The sequence below is a fragment of the Myotis myotis genome, unplaced genomic scaffold (assembly GCF_014108235.1).
Source record: "Myotis myotis isolate mMyoMyo1 unplaced genomic scaffold, mMyoMyo1.p scaffold_m19_p_4, whole genome shotgun sequence".
Taxonomy (NCBI): domain Eukaryota; kingdom Metazoa; phylum Chordata; class Mammalia; order Chiroptera; family Vespertilionidae; genus Myotis; species Myotis myotis.
Genome location: NW_023416346.1, coordinates 8,543,868 through 8,560,825, shown reverse-complemented (window position 1 = coordinate 8,560,825; position 16,958 = coordinate 8,543,868). Strand labels below are relative to the sequence as shown.

The window sequence follows — 16,958 nt, the reverse complement described above, 5'->3', positions numbered from 1 at the left end:
ACCCAGTGATCCCACTTCTAGGAATATATCATAAGAAACCTGAAACACCAATCAAAAAGAGTATATGCACCCCTATGTTCATAGCAGCACAATTTACAATAGCTAAGATCTGGAAACAGCCCAAGTGCCCATCAGAAGTGGATAAAAAAGCTGAATTATGGTAAGCGAAATAAGCCAGTCAGAGAAAGACAAGTGTCATATGATCTCACTCATATGTGGAACCTAATGAACAAAATAAACTGATGAACAAAATGGACCCAGAGACATAGAAGCATAGAACAGACTGGGGAATCTCAGAGGGAAGGTGGGGGATGATGGGTGGGCAGGAAGTGATCAACCAAAGAACTTGTATGTATATATGCATAATCCATGGACACAGACAATAGGGTGGTGAAGGCCTGGGGTGGGGGTGGCCTAGAAGGGGTCAATAGGGGAAGAAAGGGTACAAATGTAATAGTTTTCAACTATAAAGATTTAATTTAATAAAAATAAGAACACTCCCATTTTACAAATTATATTAGAGATGGTACTACAATCTACTTCAGTGTCTCAACATATTTCATACAGCCAATATTGATTACAAATGTATTATGCATTTGTAACTGCAGAAATCATAAGAGAATTCAAAATTTATTACCTGTTGTTTAAAGTACTTATATTCAAAAGAATTCAAAAGAAAATGTTTTCAAATATTAGAATTCAATTTGTCTTTGAACCAGTGTGTTTCTGTATGGCTATCATCAACAAATCAACAAATGATAAGTACTGATGAGGATGTGGAGAAAAGAGAATGACAAGTGGGAATGCAGACTGGTACAGCCATTATGGAAAACAGCATGTTATTTCCTTAAAAAATTAAATATTGGACCTGTGTGTTTCTGTATCTGATTATCTATAAGTCAGGCAATCATTCATTTGGAGTCTGAGCTACTGTTCAAAGTATCATTACCTGTGAAGTCTATTCATGTAACAATATGTTATCTCTGGTTATTAAAGGTATGATATTATGAAAATATGAAAACACATAAATTGTATTCTTAATGAGTAATATACCTGTTTCTGGCATTTCAATGGGCTCTGGATTTGCACAAGCATACCCAATGACTTCAGGATCATCTCCACCCTCAACCCCAGTCACTGGTTTCTCCAGTTCTTGAACATCAGCTTCAAGGTCAGCTCCTTAGAAAGAAAGTTATCAATTTCAGCAGTAAACATGACATATAAATTAGGAAATGTTAATATTAATTTATTCTGTTTTTTATATGAAAAAAGACTGTAATCTGGTGTGATATGAGTGATAGAAAGATGGACTTCACATCCTTGTTTTTCTGTACTATGAAACTTGTTGTAAATGACAATGTGAAGATCAACCCCAAGACATGTACATTTCCTATATATGACCATAATGTACTAATATGTGTAGAGAGCACCAGCCATCAATGAAATCTGAAGTGTACATTATGGATAGGATTTTTATTACAATTAAAATATAATTATATAATCTCAAGTAAAGAACTTAACATCACATCTAAAGGAACTAGAAAAAGAACAAAGCCCGAAGTCAGAAAGAAGGAAATCAGAAAGATCAGAATGAAAATAAACACAATAGAATTTAAAAAGTAAATACAAAAGATGAAGGGATTAAAGAACATATATGCATACCCCATGGACATGACCAATAGGTTGGTGAAGGCCAAGGGAAGGAGATCTGGGAGTGGGAAGGGGTGGGGGTGGGGGTTGGACGCCTGCAATAATGTGAACATTAAAAAATTTTAATAGGAAGAAACTAAGATGGCGGCGTAGGTAAACACCGGGAAATTGCCGCCTCACACAACAATTGAAAATTACCGCAAAGGACAGAGCAAACATCATCCAGAACAACAGGAAGGCTGGCTGAGTGTAAATTCTACAACTAGAAGGAAAGAAAAGCACGCTGAGAGCCAGAGGAGCTGCAGAGGTGAAGTGCAGAGGTACAAGTGCAGAGGTACGGCCGGCTCGCGCACGCGCGAGGAAAGGGGGTGGCACCTGAGGACGCGGCTGTCTTTTTGAATCACAAGCTCCCGACTGCTCTGAACTCCGGTTCCGGGAAGTCTCTGGGGACCCAGGTCTCATACGGGGAGAAGCTGGTCTGTCCGGCAGCGGGCGAACTTGAATGCGGCTTTCCCTCAGAGGTGCTTGCAGCAATTAGCGGGTCACTGAGACCCGCGACTCTGGGCGGAGAATCAGCCATAGCTCCCTGATCCGCCCTTTGATTCCCTGAGACCCCGCCCCACCCAGGCTGCGGCAGAGGCTTTTGCATGTGAATGTACCTAACTGCAGCCCAGCCAGGCAGACCCGGAACTTCCAAGAGAAGGCCCAAGGCCCCGCAGCGGCTTGCATTGCTTCACAGCTGAGCCTCTTCGTGGCTCCTGCTGTGTGGCCTCAGGCAGAGGCTGAATTAGCACCTCCTTAGATCCAGGAGCCAGTGTACCCAGTGGTCAGAGGGGGACCATCCAGATTGCAACTCCTCAGATCCATAAGGGACACACTCAGGGAGCAGGCTCAGTGAGCACCAAAGCCCCACTGAAGCAAGTCTTGCCCCAGAAGGGTGTCTTCAGCACAGAAGTTCTCCCACTTTAGACACAGCTGATTCTCACAGCCAATTGGCCTGGAGGTCAATTCCTCCCAGTGATCCTACAACAACCAAGGCACCAAGAGTGCACCAAGAGTGTCCACCCCAGGTAACTGGGGAGGCTGAGCTACTGGGCCCTACAGGACACCTGGCGCGCAGGGCCACTCTATCAACACAGGGAAGCTGCCAAAATGCGGAGACAAAGAAACAGGTCACAAATGGCAGAAATGGAGGAAAGCAAACGATTGGATATAGAGTTCAAGGCCACGTTTATAAGGTTTTTCAAGAATTTTATGGAAACCGCCGATAAATTTAATGAATCCCTCAATAAGTATAGTGAGACCATGGAGGACATGAAAAAGGACCAACTAGAAATTAAGCATACACTGACTGAAATAAAGAATAATTTACAGAGATCCAGCAGCAGACAAGAGGATCCCAAGAATCAAGTCAAAGATTTGAAATACAAAGAAACAAAAAATACCCAACCGAAAAAGAAAAAAGAAAAGAGATTCCAAAAATATGAAGATAGTGTAAGGAACCTCTGGGACAACTTCAAGCGTACCAACATCAGAATTATAGGGGTACCAGAAGGAGAGAGAGGGCAAGATATTGAAAACCTTTTTGAAGAAATAATGACAGAAAACTTCCCCTACCTGGTCAAAGAAATGGACTTACAAGTCCAGGAAGTGCAGAGAACCCCAAACAAAAGGAATCCAGAGAAACCAAGATGGCGGCATAGGTTAACGCCGGAGATCGCTGCCTCAAACAACCACTTCAGAGATATAACTAAAGGACAGAACGGACGTCACCCAGAACCACGGGAAGGCTGGCTGAGTGGAAATTCTACAACTAGGAGGAAAGAGAATATCATACCCAGACTCAGAGGAGGCGCAGTGCTGAAGTGAAATACTCAGGTGCGGAGTGTGCGCGTGAGCGGGCTGGCGGCGGAGGGCGCGGTTGTTGTTTTCAATCGGGAGGGAGTTTCAGACTCTGAGCTCCAGATCCAGGCGAGTCTCTGGGGACCGAGACAAACGGGAGAAGCGGGACTGTCTGGCTTCGGTCGGAACTCGAAGGCAACTTTCTCTCCGAGGTTTGCAGCCATTGCTGGGGCTCTGAGAGGCAGAGCCCCTGGGGAAGGAACTGAGAGTCGCCATAACTGCTTGTTCCGCCCGCCCTGTAGATCCCCGGGGCCCCCCCCCCCCCCCCGCCCAAGCCCTGCACAGAACCATTTGCCGGATAGCCTCAGGCAAACGCTAGATTAGCACTGCCCTAGAGATCCAGCACAGAAGCCCTCCCACTACAGACACAGCCGACTCTCATAGCCAGTGAGCCTGGAGGTCAAATCACCCCGGTATTGCCGACATCAATCAAGGCTTAAAGGCAACAAGACTGCGGACAAAGACCACTAGGGGGTGCACCAAGAAAGCATAAAAAATGCGGAGACAAAGAAACAGGACAAAACTGTCAATGGAGGATATTGAGTTCAGAACCACACTTTTAAGGTCTCTTAAGAACTGTCTAGAAGCTGCCGATAAACTTAGTAAGGCCCTCGAAAAGACTGGTGAGACCGCCGATAAATGTAGTGAGATCCTCAAGAAATCTAATGAGACCCTCGATGTTGTGATAAAGAACCAACTAGAAATTAAGCATACACTGACTGAAATAAAGAATATTATACAGACACCCAACAGCAGACCAGAGGAGCGCAAGAATCAAGTCAAAGATTCGAAATGCGAAGAAGCAAAAAACACCCAACTGGAAAAGCAAAATGAAAAAAGAATCCGAAAATATGAAGATAGTGTAAGGAGCCTCTGGGACAGCTTCAAGCGCACCAACATCAGAATTATAGGGGTGCCAGAGGATGAGAGAGAGCAAGATATTGAAAACCTATTTAAAGAAATAATGACAGAAAACTTCCCCCACCTGGTGAAAGAAATAGACCTACAGGTCCAGGAAGCGCAGAGAACCCCAAACAAAAGGAATCCAAAGAGGACCACACCGAGACACATCATAATTAAAATGCCAAGAGCAAAAGACAAAGAGAGAATCTTAAAAGCAGCAAGAGAAAGAAACCCAGTTACCTACAAGGGAATACCCATACGACTGTCAGCTGATTTCTCAACAGAAACTTTGCAGGCCAGAAGGGAATGGCAAGAAATATTCAAAGTGATGAATACCAAGAACCTACAACCAAGATTACTTTATCCAGCAAAGCTATCATTCAGAACGGAAGGTCAGATAAAGAGCTTCACAGATAAGGAAAAGCTAAAGGAGTTCATCACCACCAAACCAGTATTATATGAAATGCTGAAAGGTATCCTTTGAGAAGAGGAAGAAGAAAAAAAAGGTAAAGATACAAATTATGAACAACAAATATGCATCTATCAACAAGTGAATCTAAGAATCAAGTGAATAAATAATCTGGTGATCATAATAGAATCAGGGACATAGAAAGGGAATGGACTGACTATTCTTGGGGGGGAAAGGGGTGTGGGAGATGCAGGAAGAGACTGGACAAAAATCGTGCACCTATGGAAGAGGACAGTGGGTGGGGAGTGAGGGAGGAGGGTGGGGCGGGAGCTGGGAGGAGGGGAGTTAAGGCGGGAAAAAAAGAGGAACAAATGTAATAATCTGAACAATAAAGATTTAATTAAAAAAAAAAAAAAGGAATCCAAAGAGGACCACACCAAGACACATCATCATTAAAATGCCAAGAGCAAAGGACAAAGAGAGAATCTTAAAAGCAGCAAGAGAAAGACAGTCAGTTACCTACAAGGGAGTACCCATACGACTGTCAGCTGATTTCTCAACAGAAACCATGCAGGCCAGAAGAGAGTGGCAAGAAATATTCAAAGTGATGAATAGCAAGAACCTGCAACCAAGATTACTTTATCCAGCAAAGCTATCATTCAGAATAGAAGGTCAGATAAAGAGCTTCACGGATAAGAAAAAGCTAAAGGAGTTCATCACCACCAAACCAGCATTATATGAAATGCTGAAAGGTATTCTTTAAGAAGAGGAAGAAGAAAAAGGAACTCTTACCACTTGCCACAGCATGGATGGAACTGGAGAGCGGATAAATACCACAGGATCTCACTCATTTGTGGAATATAATGAACAACATAAGCTGATGAACAAGGACTGATCCAGAGATGGAGAGGCATTGATTGGACTGTCGGGACTTGGAGGGAAGGTAGGGGAGGGTGGGGGTAAGGGGGAAAGATCAACCAAAGGACTTATATGCAAGCATATAGGCCTAATCAATGGACATGGACAAGGGGGGGGGGGTGAGGGCATGAGCGGGGGGGTGGGGGGGTAGAGGGTAACGTGGGGACAAGGACACATATGTAATATCTTAATCAATAAAAAAAAAAAGAAAAAAGAAAAACTATTTTAAATATACCAACATTAGCATTTCATTTTTTAATCCATTCATCTGCTGATGGGCACTTAGGCTGTTTCCAGATCTTAGCTATGGTGAATTGTGCTGCTATGAACATAAGGGTGCATATATCCTTTCTGATTGGTGTCTCTGATTTCTTGGGATATATTCCTAGCAGTGGAATCACTGGGTCAAATGGGAGTTCCATTTTTAACTTTTTGAGGAAACTCCATATGGGGATGCAAAGATGGTACAATATCTGCAAATCAATAAACATGATACATCACATAAACAAATTGAAAGAAAAAACCACATGGTCATATCAATTAATGCAGAAAAAGCATTTGACAAAATCCAACACCCATTTCTGATAAAAACTCTCAGCAAGGTGGGAACAGAAGGATCATACCTCAACATAATAAAAGCCATATATGACAAACCCACAGCTAACATCATACTCAATGGACAAAAACTAAAATCATTTCCCCTAAGAACAGGAACAAGACAGGGATGCCCACTCTCACCACTCCTGTTCGACATAGTACTGGAAATATTAGCCATTGCAATTAGACAAGAAGAAGAAATAAAAGGCATCCAAATTGGAAAAGAGGAAGTAAAACTGTCCTTATTCGCAGATGACATGATATTATACACAAAAAACCCTGAAGACTCCATCAAAAAACTATTAGACTTAATAAATGAATTTGGCAATGTAGCAGGATACAAAATTAATGCCAAGAAATCTATGGCATTTCTATACACCAATAGTGAACTTACAGAAAGAGAGACTAAAAAAGCAATCCCATTTACCATCGCACCAAAAAAATTAAGCTACCTAGGAATAAACTTAACTAAAGAGGTAAAAGACCTCTACGCAGAAAAGTACAGGACGATGAAAAAAGAGATAGAGGAAGACATAAACAGATGGAAGAACATACCATGTTCTTGGATTGGTAGAATCAACATCATTAAAATGTCCATACTACACAAAGCAATCTATAAATTCAACGCACTTCCCATTAAAATACCAACGGCATACTTCAGAGATCTAGAACGAACTCTCCAAAAATTCATCTGGAATAAAAAAAGACCTCGAATAGCTGCAGCAATCCTGAAAAAGACCAAAGTAGGTGGGATCTCAATACCAGATATCAAGCTGTATTACAAAGCCACTGTTCTCAAAACTGCCTGGTACTGGCACAAGAACAGACATATAGATTAATGGAATAGTATAGAGAGCCCAGAAATCGACCTGAACCAATATGCTCAATTAATATTTGACAAAGGAGGCAAGAGCATACAATGGAGTCAAGACAGTCTCTTTAAGAAATGGTGTTGGGAAAATTGGACAGATACATGCAAAAAACTGAAACTAGACCACCAACTTACACCATACACAAAAATAAACTCAAAATGGATAAAGGACTTAAATGTAAGATGGGAAACCATAAAAATACCAGAGGAATCCAAAGGCAACAAAATCTCAGACATATGCCGAAGCAATTTCTTCACTGATACAGCTCCTAGGGCAGTGATGGCGAACCTATGACACGCGTGTCAGAGGTAACACACAAACTCATTTTTTGGTTGATTTTTCTTTGTTAAATGGCATTTAAATATATAAAATAAATATCAAAAATATAAGTGTTTGTTTCACTATGGTTGCAAATATCAAAAAATTTCTATATGTGACACGACACCAGAGTTAAGTTAGAGTCTTTCAAAATGCTGACACGCCAAGCTCAAAAGGTTCGCCATCACTGTCCTAGGGCATTGGAAACTAAAGAGAAAATAAACAAATGAGACTACATCAAAATAAAAAGCTTCTGCACAGCAAAAGAAACCACCAACAAAACAACAAGAAAGTCCACTGCATGGGAGAACATATTTGCCCATGTTATCACTGATAAGGGTTTAATCTCCAACATTTATAGGGAACTCATACAACTTAACAAAAGGAAGATAAACAATCCAATCAAAAAATAGGCAAAGGACCTAAATAGACACTTTTCAAAAGGGGACATTCAGAAAGCCAAAAGAAATATGAAAACATGCTCAAAGTCATTAATCACCCGAGAAATGCAAATCAAAACAACAATGAGGTACCATCTGACACCTGTTAGAAGGGCTAACATCAACAAATCAACAAACAACAAGTGCTGGAGAGGATGTGGAGAAAACGGAACCCTCATGCACTGCTGATGGGAATGCAGACTGGTGCAGCCACTATGGAAGACAGTATGAACTACTTCTCAATGAGTCAAGTGCTCAGGCTCAGTTTTCTCACTTATAAAATGGGGCTACCATCCCTGTACAAATAGGCTTGGTTTCAGGTGTTCTATGATGGGCTGACGTGGCCCTCTGCCCATGCTGATAAACATTGCTTACACTTGTGATGTAATAACTGAGAAGGCCACTCAAAATGTTTTAAGATGAAGTAATTAAAATAGAAAACAAACACACATTTTTGTAGTTAAAACTATACAGTTTGCTCTGGTTTAGCAAGGATTGTACTTTCAAGAACACAACATAAATTCTGAAGTTAGAGGGAAAACTCATAGTGAAAGAGTGCACAGCTGTAAATGATACAACCTTAAAATTTTCAACCAATTTCCAGGAAATGTTTGCATTGCTTTTTTTTTAAAATATATTTTTATTGACTTCAGAGAGGAAAGGAGAGGGAGAGAGAGAGAGAGAAACATCAATGATGAGAGAGAATCATCGATTGGCTGCATTATGCATGCCCCACACTGGGGATCAAACCCGCAACTTGGACATATGCCCTGACCAGAATCTATCCTGACCTCCTGGTTCATAGGTTGCTGCCCAGTCACCGAGCCATGCCAGTGGGCTGCGCAGCTTTTTTATGCTTTCTTTCCCAAAGCTATGGTTTGTCACAATACATGATAGACAGACAGATTCCCAGCTCCCCACAGTCTTCTTTCCTTTCCCTTCACCTTGAACCTCAGGTGCTCCTGCATCTGCGTGCTCTTCATCAGGTGCAATATCCTGACTCTCAGTGGGTGGCTCCTCTTGTTGAGGTTGCTCATCCCTGGGCTCCTGGTCCTAGGGGGAAGGGGGGTGCGTGTGTGCGTGTGTGAGAAAATGAAAAGTTTTGTTGTTAATACATGACAATCATAAAAATATACATAATATACACACATATACACATAATCATGAATAAGAATAAAGGCATTTTATAGACATGATATATATATTCTTAATATTGTTTCTCTTCCCTCTGCCTGGTTCCTTGGAGAGGAGCTGCCCACAGGACTTCTGAAGCTCTTTTAAACTCTCCTGGGATGGGTGTGGGCAGTCCGTGTTAATAAGCATGAGAACGGAGTCATAGGGGATATTTCCACCGGCAATACCAGAGTGGAAACCTCCTGGATCAAGGTTTCCTTCCTAAGGACTCCTCCTGGGCCAATGTTAGTCCCTTATCAGCACGGAAACTTTTAACACTGTACCTAGAGGCATTCAACAAAACTTACAGAAAAATACATTTCTGGTCATAGACAGTTCAAATATCAAAGCACTCACAACCACGGCTGCAACTGGCTGGTCTGACTCTTCATCTTCCACCAGTATTGAACTCCAATCGAGCCTGGGTGTTGTATGCCGACTCATTTCACACTGAGAGTAGAACATTTTGATTAGGAAAATGTACTTAAGAGGATAACTAGACCACCTCCGTGGCTAAATGTTTTCTTTCATTTTTTAATTTATTTGTTTTTATACTTGAAATTCCATTTTTATTTCTATTTTTGTGTTCCCAAGTCATTATTAAAATTTTATTGAAATAATTGGGGTGACATTTGTTAATAGAATTACATATAGGCTTCATTTAAACAATTCTATAATTCATCACCTCTATGTTGTAATGTGTCTTTATCATGCAAATTGCAGTCTCCTTTTGTCACATTTATCACCCTTTACCCTCTCCACCTCTCCCGCCCCCTTTTCCCTCTTGTAATAACCATACAGCTGTCTGTGTCCATGAGGTTTTTTGTTTAATCCCTTCACCTTTTTCAACCAGCCCACCTACACCCTCCCCTCTAACAGCTGTCAGTCTGCTTTCTGTGTCTGAGTCTGTTTCTATTTTATTTGTTTGTTCACGTTCATTAGATTCCACATGTAAATGAAACCATGTTCCTGGGTAGGAAGAATTAACATCATTAAAATGTCCATACTACCCAAAGCAATCTATTAGAATACCAATGGTGCATTTCTAGAACAAATATTTCACAGAATTATATGGAACCACAACAGACTCCGAATAGCCACAGCAATTTTAAGAATAAAATTGGAGGCATCATCCTGTCTGATATCATACTGCAAAGCCACAGCAATCTAAACAGCATGGGCTTGCACAGAAACAGATATATACAGGGTGTACCCACAAATGTATACACACACTTTGATCAACTACAAAGGCAGTGTTTATTAAACTACATGTCATTTACATTTAACAGCTGTTAAAGTCTGCCTACAGTTTTTGGGATACCTTATAGATGAACGGAAAAAATTAAAGAGCCAAAAATTATTATTTTTAAAACTTACAGTTTAGTTTAAGTTTGAAAACACTTTAAAAAGGAAGACCCAGCGTAAGTAAGTGAAAGTGCACAGGCTTTGCGGTTATACCAAATACAGGGGCTTGCCAAGCCACTATGTCGTGGCCATGCTGGCGGCGTTATCACCTCGGGCAGGTGAGAAAGATGACACCCGGCTTCCCGTTTACGGAGACACGTGGGAAAATGCTGCTTGAAAGCCCGCTGGAGTGACTACTGCTCCTGCCACACGCCCAGCGAGGAGGCCCCTTCCCCCGTAAGTTCAGCTGCATCAGCCGGGAAGGCTCGGGCTGCGCGTGCGGCCTGTGCTGCCTTCGCATGACCAGGAGGCAGCGGTGACTACAAGCGATACACGGGGCTCTGCCCGCTGCTCCCGCGGCCCCTGCTTGGTGCCTACACATCTCGGGGCGCAGGCCCAGGGCCTCGCAGGGCAGTCCCGCAGCACCCCGTTCCCAGGCCCTTCCTTGACCGCCCGCCCCTCCCCCCGCCCTCCGTCCCCCCCCCGCCCCCCGCCCCCCGCATGACCAGGAGGCAGCGGTGACTACAAGCGATACACGGGGCTCTGCCCGCTGCTCCCGCGGCCCCTGCTTGGTGCCTACACATCTCGGGGCGCAGGCCCAGGGCCTCGCAGGGCAGTCCCGCAGCACCCCGTTCCCCGGCCCTTCCTTGACCGCCCCCCCCCACTCGCCCAGGGCCCCGCGGAGGGCTGTGGGTTCTGTTCTGTGGGCCATTCCAGGTGAATTCCAGGACCCAGACACCTGGAATAATGTCCCCCAAACCCTTTACCTGGCCCCTGCCCTCGCAGGCCCAGCACCCTCCTAGTCCGGGTCACGCCAGGGCTTCGAGGCCCACGGCCGCCATGATGGCTGAGAGGAGAAAGGCGCCGACCTCGAGGCCCTTCCTCCTAGGAGGCCACGGAACCCGCAGCCCCACCCCACCGTAGCCCGCGGGCCTTCCCCTCACACTCTCCCACAGTCAAAGTCCCGGAGGGCTGCTCTGTGCACCTACCAGTTGAGTCTCAGGTAACGAGAAAGAATTGAAAGGAAGGAACGCAGCGACCTTTCGCCTGCTCTTCTCCCGGAACTCGGACTGCAAAGCACGTGTGCAGCAACGGATGTGGGCTGATATGCACATGCGCGGCAGTGGGCGTGCGGGGCAATCGGCATGATCTGAATTGGGCATGCGTAGCTATGGCATTCACAGATAAGAGCATGCGCATCTAGGCGCCCGTGCAGGAATGGGCATGCGCATCTAGGCGCCCGCGCATCTAGGAGCGCGCGTACCTAGGAGCACGCGCACGTAGGAGCACGCACACGTGTGAGCATTCACTTTGATTTGATATCCTGATGCAGAAGCTGAGGTTGAGTATAAGAGCATTGAAATCTCTAGGTCAGCCCTGGTCAAGGAAACGGACTTGAAGTGTGGTTTTGCCCTTCCCCCAATCATTCTTTTGCTTTCAGAAACATTGTGAACAGACAGGCTAAGTTTAACCTTCATCGAGAATGTGTCTCAAAAACGTGGCCATGACGAAAACATATTTTAATACCATGTTTACACGTATATTTGGACGAATCACTTCCTTCTGTAATTTTGGGTTTTGTGTCATGCATAGAAGGAATTTGTTCACTTCCATAAATTAAATACATTCACCCTGTTTTCTTTCTTTTAAAAAAAATATATTTTATTGTTTTTTTACAGAGAGTAAGGGAGAGGGATAGAGAGTTAGAAACATCAACCAGCTGCCTCCTGCACACCTCCCACTGGGGATGTGCCCACAACCAAGGTACATGCCCTTGACCAGAATCGAACCTGGGAACTTTCAGTCCGCAGGCGGATGCTCTATCCACTGAGCCAAACCGGTCACGGCTCTCCCTGTTTTCTTAACTTCTTTGCTTGTGTTACTGTGCATACATCTCCAGAGGGTAAACAATTTCTCTGAATATACCTGTGGTCATTCAGTCAGTGTATTGTTTAGCAATACCATTAGATAACCATGCTAGGATTTAGGCTCAGTCCTCTTGTCATATGGTGTACAACAGTATAGCATCCTGTACTCTACTTCCCAAATATCAGACCAACAACTTACTATGCAAAGATGACTACTGCCTAACACTGACAGCTAATTACACTACTTAGAGCCTTAGGAGAGTCTCAGAAGTGACAGGGTAGGAGAGATATTTATTCACTTTTTCACATATGGTGTAAAGCATGTTTTTCCATCTGGGGTGAGACTGAGATTAGGATTGCGTAAGAATGGTGACATAATGGTTTAGTGTTTGTGGACACTAGAAAGCAAATTTTGGAAGACAAATTTTTCCTAGAGTGTTGGCATTGAAAAATGCCATTTGGGCTTTTCTTATGAAGAGTCAATGTTTCTTTGGGGTAGTTGCTGTAATGAGGAGTAAAGATATGCAACTTTTATGTTATTAGGAAGGAGATTCCTGGGTCAGTATAGTTATGTTGAAGAAGACAATGAAATACAAAGTGATGTTAATGTAGACAGTAGCTATGTGCAGGTTTCCATTCCATTAATTTTAATAACATCAGTTTTATGTGGGAAGTACTATATAAGAGTGAAAGACAGGAAGGGAACAAAAATTAGGAAGTTGTTTTTTGTAAGTTAAGATACACTGTTGCACTGACTGCTATATATTCATCCATTGAGATTTTTGTTTTTAATTTTTATTAATTTTAGAGAGAAGAAGGGAGATAGAGAGATAGAGATAGATAAATAGATAGATAGAGTGAGAAACACTGATGTGGGAGAGAAACATCCATATGCTGTTGTGGGGAGCCGATATAGGGTTAAGCCTCGGACTGACCTGCTGGCAAAGTCACAAACAAGTCTCAGCTTAGAGGGCACAGTCCTCTTAGCATAATTAGGCTTGACCTTATGACACTCCCCAGATCTTATCTGGGAAGCCAGTGGGCTTAGGGAAGTGCAGGAACTGGCCAAAACAAGTGAAACTTACAAGAACTGTGTAACTATGGTAACTGCTACCTTGTTTACCTCTGACTATAAAATAAAGGCTCAGCTTGCCTCTGGATCTATCTCTGTGGCCTCAGCCGGGCACAAGAAAATCCACAGAGACTAAAAAGAGCTAGAGAGTTCTGACTGCTGTCTCCGTGTAAAACATTCTTCGCCAACTCCATCCACACCTTTGGGAACCCCTGGACCACTGGGCCTGGACCCCGGCACCCCAATATTTCCAAATTATCTCTTGTCTCTTCTCTTTCATTTGTGTGCGGCTCCTCTTCCAGATCCTGAATCCTGAACCACACAGGACGTGGAGGGAAACATTTACAACATGCTGCCTCCCGCCATACCTCAATAGGAGTTCACATTCACAACCTCTGTATGTACCCTGACCCAGAATCTAACCAGCTATGTTTCCATGTGCAGGACGACACCCTAACCAACTGAGCTATATGGACTAGGGCCATTGAGCTTCTTTTAAGGAAAAACCGTGAGTGGAGTACTGGAGGGGTCTCAATGAATCAGTCAAATCAATCTTTCTCTCTTCTCTTCTCTCTCTCTCCTGTCCATCTTCCCTTCCTCCTTCCACCCTTCTTCCCTTCCTCCTTTTGTCTCTCCCCCCCTTTTTCTAAAATGCTAGGAATTGTGGTTCTTCTAAAAATAATTTTATTAAGAGTTTAAACTGTTATAATTCTGGTTCTTTAATTTAGCTTATATTTTGTGTTTATTGATCTTTCTCATCAAGGTCACTACCATTACCCATTTTTACTTCCCTTTCCCCTCTTAACTACAATTTTTAGTGTAGTGCATTCAAGGACTGCTCAAAGAATGGGAGATAGTGATTTCTAAATTTAGACTTTCTGTAAGCACCTAAATAACAAACTGTCAAATGCATGCAATCAGATGATTTACTAGCTGTGGGTCATGATGACATGGTCTTTGATGATTCCTGAACTGCTCCCCTCTACTTCAAATGTCAGACTTCAATGTGATGCCAGTCTTTAACTTTTTGTCACCATTCCTGTGGAAAATAACCACTGTCCACCTTGATATAGGGGTATAATTGGATAGAAGCAAGTCGTGAAGTAGCTCTGGTGGCACACAGAAAGCAGCAAAAATAGGAAAGATAGTGTAGAGGTACTCTTGGTACAGTCCTATGTGGGCTGTGTGCACTGTCCTGTTGTAGTTGAGACTTGATTGCTGATATCACTGGGAATAACTGACCCCAGGCAAATTGACTGTGAGTACCAACTGTGACTACAGCAGAGTAGCTGCTGTGCAGGAGACAGCCCTATGGAGCAGGAGTTGCTTCAGTGGGGCTTTGGTATTCATTGAGTCTGCCCCTTGAGTGTGTCGCCTGTGGATGTGGTAGAGTTGTAATTTGATGTGGTCTGAACCTATCTACCGAGTGCACTGGCTGCTGGACCTTCTGAAAGGTGCAATGTCAGCCACTGCCTGTGCCCTGCCCTGCCTGGGGCCACCTGGCATAAGCTACAGAGCAATCTGAAGATGGCTGCTACTTGTTTTGGGCTTGAAGGTGCCTAGGAGAGACCAAGTTGTGAACCATGGCAAGCTGCTGCTGGTGCATTGCCTGGGGCCACTTATTGAGGGGTACAGAGCATGCTGAGTCCAGCTGCTACTTGTTTGAGATATTTTAGAAAAGTCTGAACCTGAACCAGGACAGGCCATTCACATTGAAAAGCCACTGCAAACAGCTTAGGTTGGGGCTGCAAATTGGGTGGGGCAGGATCTCAGGGCATCACCACTATCACCCCTGCTACTCTACATGGCATTGACATTTTCAGCCATTCAGTAAGGCAAGAAAAGGAAAGAAATCATTTATAGATTGGGAAGTAGGAAGTACAGCTATTCTAATTCACAGATGACATGATTATCTACATAGAAAAATTTTGTGAAATCTATAAAAAATACTCATAGAAGTTAAATGTGAGTTAAGCGACTTTGCAGGATACAAGTCCCACAAACAAAAAGTGAACTCATTTCCATAAAGTAGTAATGAACTATTGTAAACAAATATTTTAAAAAACCAATACAATTTATTCTGTTGTTGGCAAAGTAGGATTATAGTTGTGAGTATGTGAAACACAGAGTTTATTCTTGTGTTATTATTTATTTGTTAATTATTGTATTACTCATCATTGTTATATATTGGACAGGTACATGCAAAAAAAATAAAAAAAGAAACTAGATCACCAACTTACCCCATATGCAAGAAGAAACTCAAAATGGATAAAAGACTTAAATGTAAGTCGTGAAACCATAAAAATCCTAGAAGAAACCATAGGCAGCAAAATCGCAGACATCTCTCCTAGCAATATGTTTACAGATACATCTCCTAAGGCAAAGGAAACTAAGGAGAAAATAAACAAATGGGATGGGGTGGTGGGTGGTGGTGGCGGTGGTGTGTGTGTGTAAATGAAAAGTTTTGTTGTTAATACATGCCAATGATGTAAGTATAAATAATACATACATATATAATAAGAATAAAGACATTTATAAACATGATATATTTATTTTTGTTGTTAATCTTCACCTGAGGAAATGTTTCCAATCTTTTTTAGAGAGAGTGGGAGGGAGGGAGGGAGGAGGCAGAACAGAGAGGAATCATATATGAGAGAGTCATATCGATAGTTTGCCTCCCGCATGTGCCCTGATCTATGGAAACTGCAACCCAGGTATGTGCTCTTGGCCTGGAATTGAACATCTGACAGTGCTGCATGGGCCAACACTTTAAACAATGAGCAACATCGGCCAGCACATGATATATTTATTAATGATGTTTTTCTTCTCTCAGCTTGCCTCCTCCAAGAGGAGCTGCCCACAAGAGCTTTAGAAGCTCTTTCAAACTCTGTTGAAATCCATGTGGGCAGTCTGTTGTTAAAAAGCAGGAGAAAGGTGTCATAGGGGATATTTCCACTGGTAACTACAGAATGGAAACCTCCTAAAACAATTTCTCCTTCCTAATGAATTCTCCTGGATCAATGCTTCCCTCTCCTTACCAGAACGGAAGCTTTTCCCACTTTATATTCTTTAAACAAAACTTTCATAAAAATAAATTTCTGGTAATAGACAACATCAAATACTGGAGGACTCACAGCCATGGGTTCAACTGTCTGGGGAGACTCTTCATCTCCTAGTATTATTTTCCATAAGGATCTTGATGTCATTTGGTACTTTTTATGCACGAGTTGATAGGTCTTTCAGGTAGTTCTGAAGTTAACAATAAAGTCATTTACAACTTTTATCTTCTTAGGCAAGAGATTCCTGCATTAATAAAATTAAGCTGATGAAGCCAGTGGAATACAACTCTTGTTAATGTAAACAACACTTTGTGCTCAGGTTTCCATTCTATTACATTTACATATCTTATCAGTTTGGTGTGGTTAGCAGTAT

At 42.7% G+C, this 16,958-nt stretch overlaps 1 long non-coding RNA gene across 1 annotated transcript; it reads right to left on the bottom strand.

The window, feature by feature from the left end:
* Positions 1-1,086: 1,086 nt before the first annotated feature.
* Positions 1,087-9,634, bottom strand: LOC118653791. The gene is made up of 3 exons (XR_004966885.1): positions 9,540-9,634; positions 8,954-9,062; positions 1,087-1,179 (listed from the first exon to the last, which is right to left on the bottom strand). It is a non-coding gene; the product is annotated as an uncharacterized LOC118653791 (long non-coding RNA).
* Between the last annotated feature and the right edge of the window lie 7,324 nt (positions 9,635-16,958).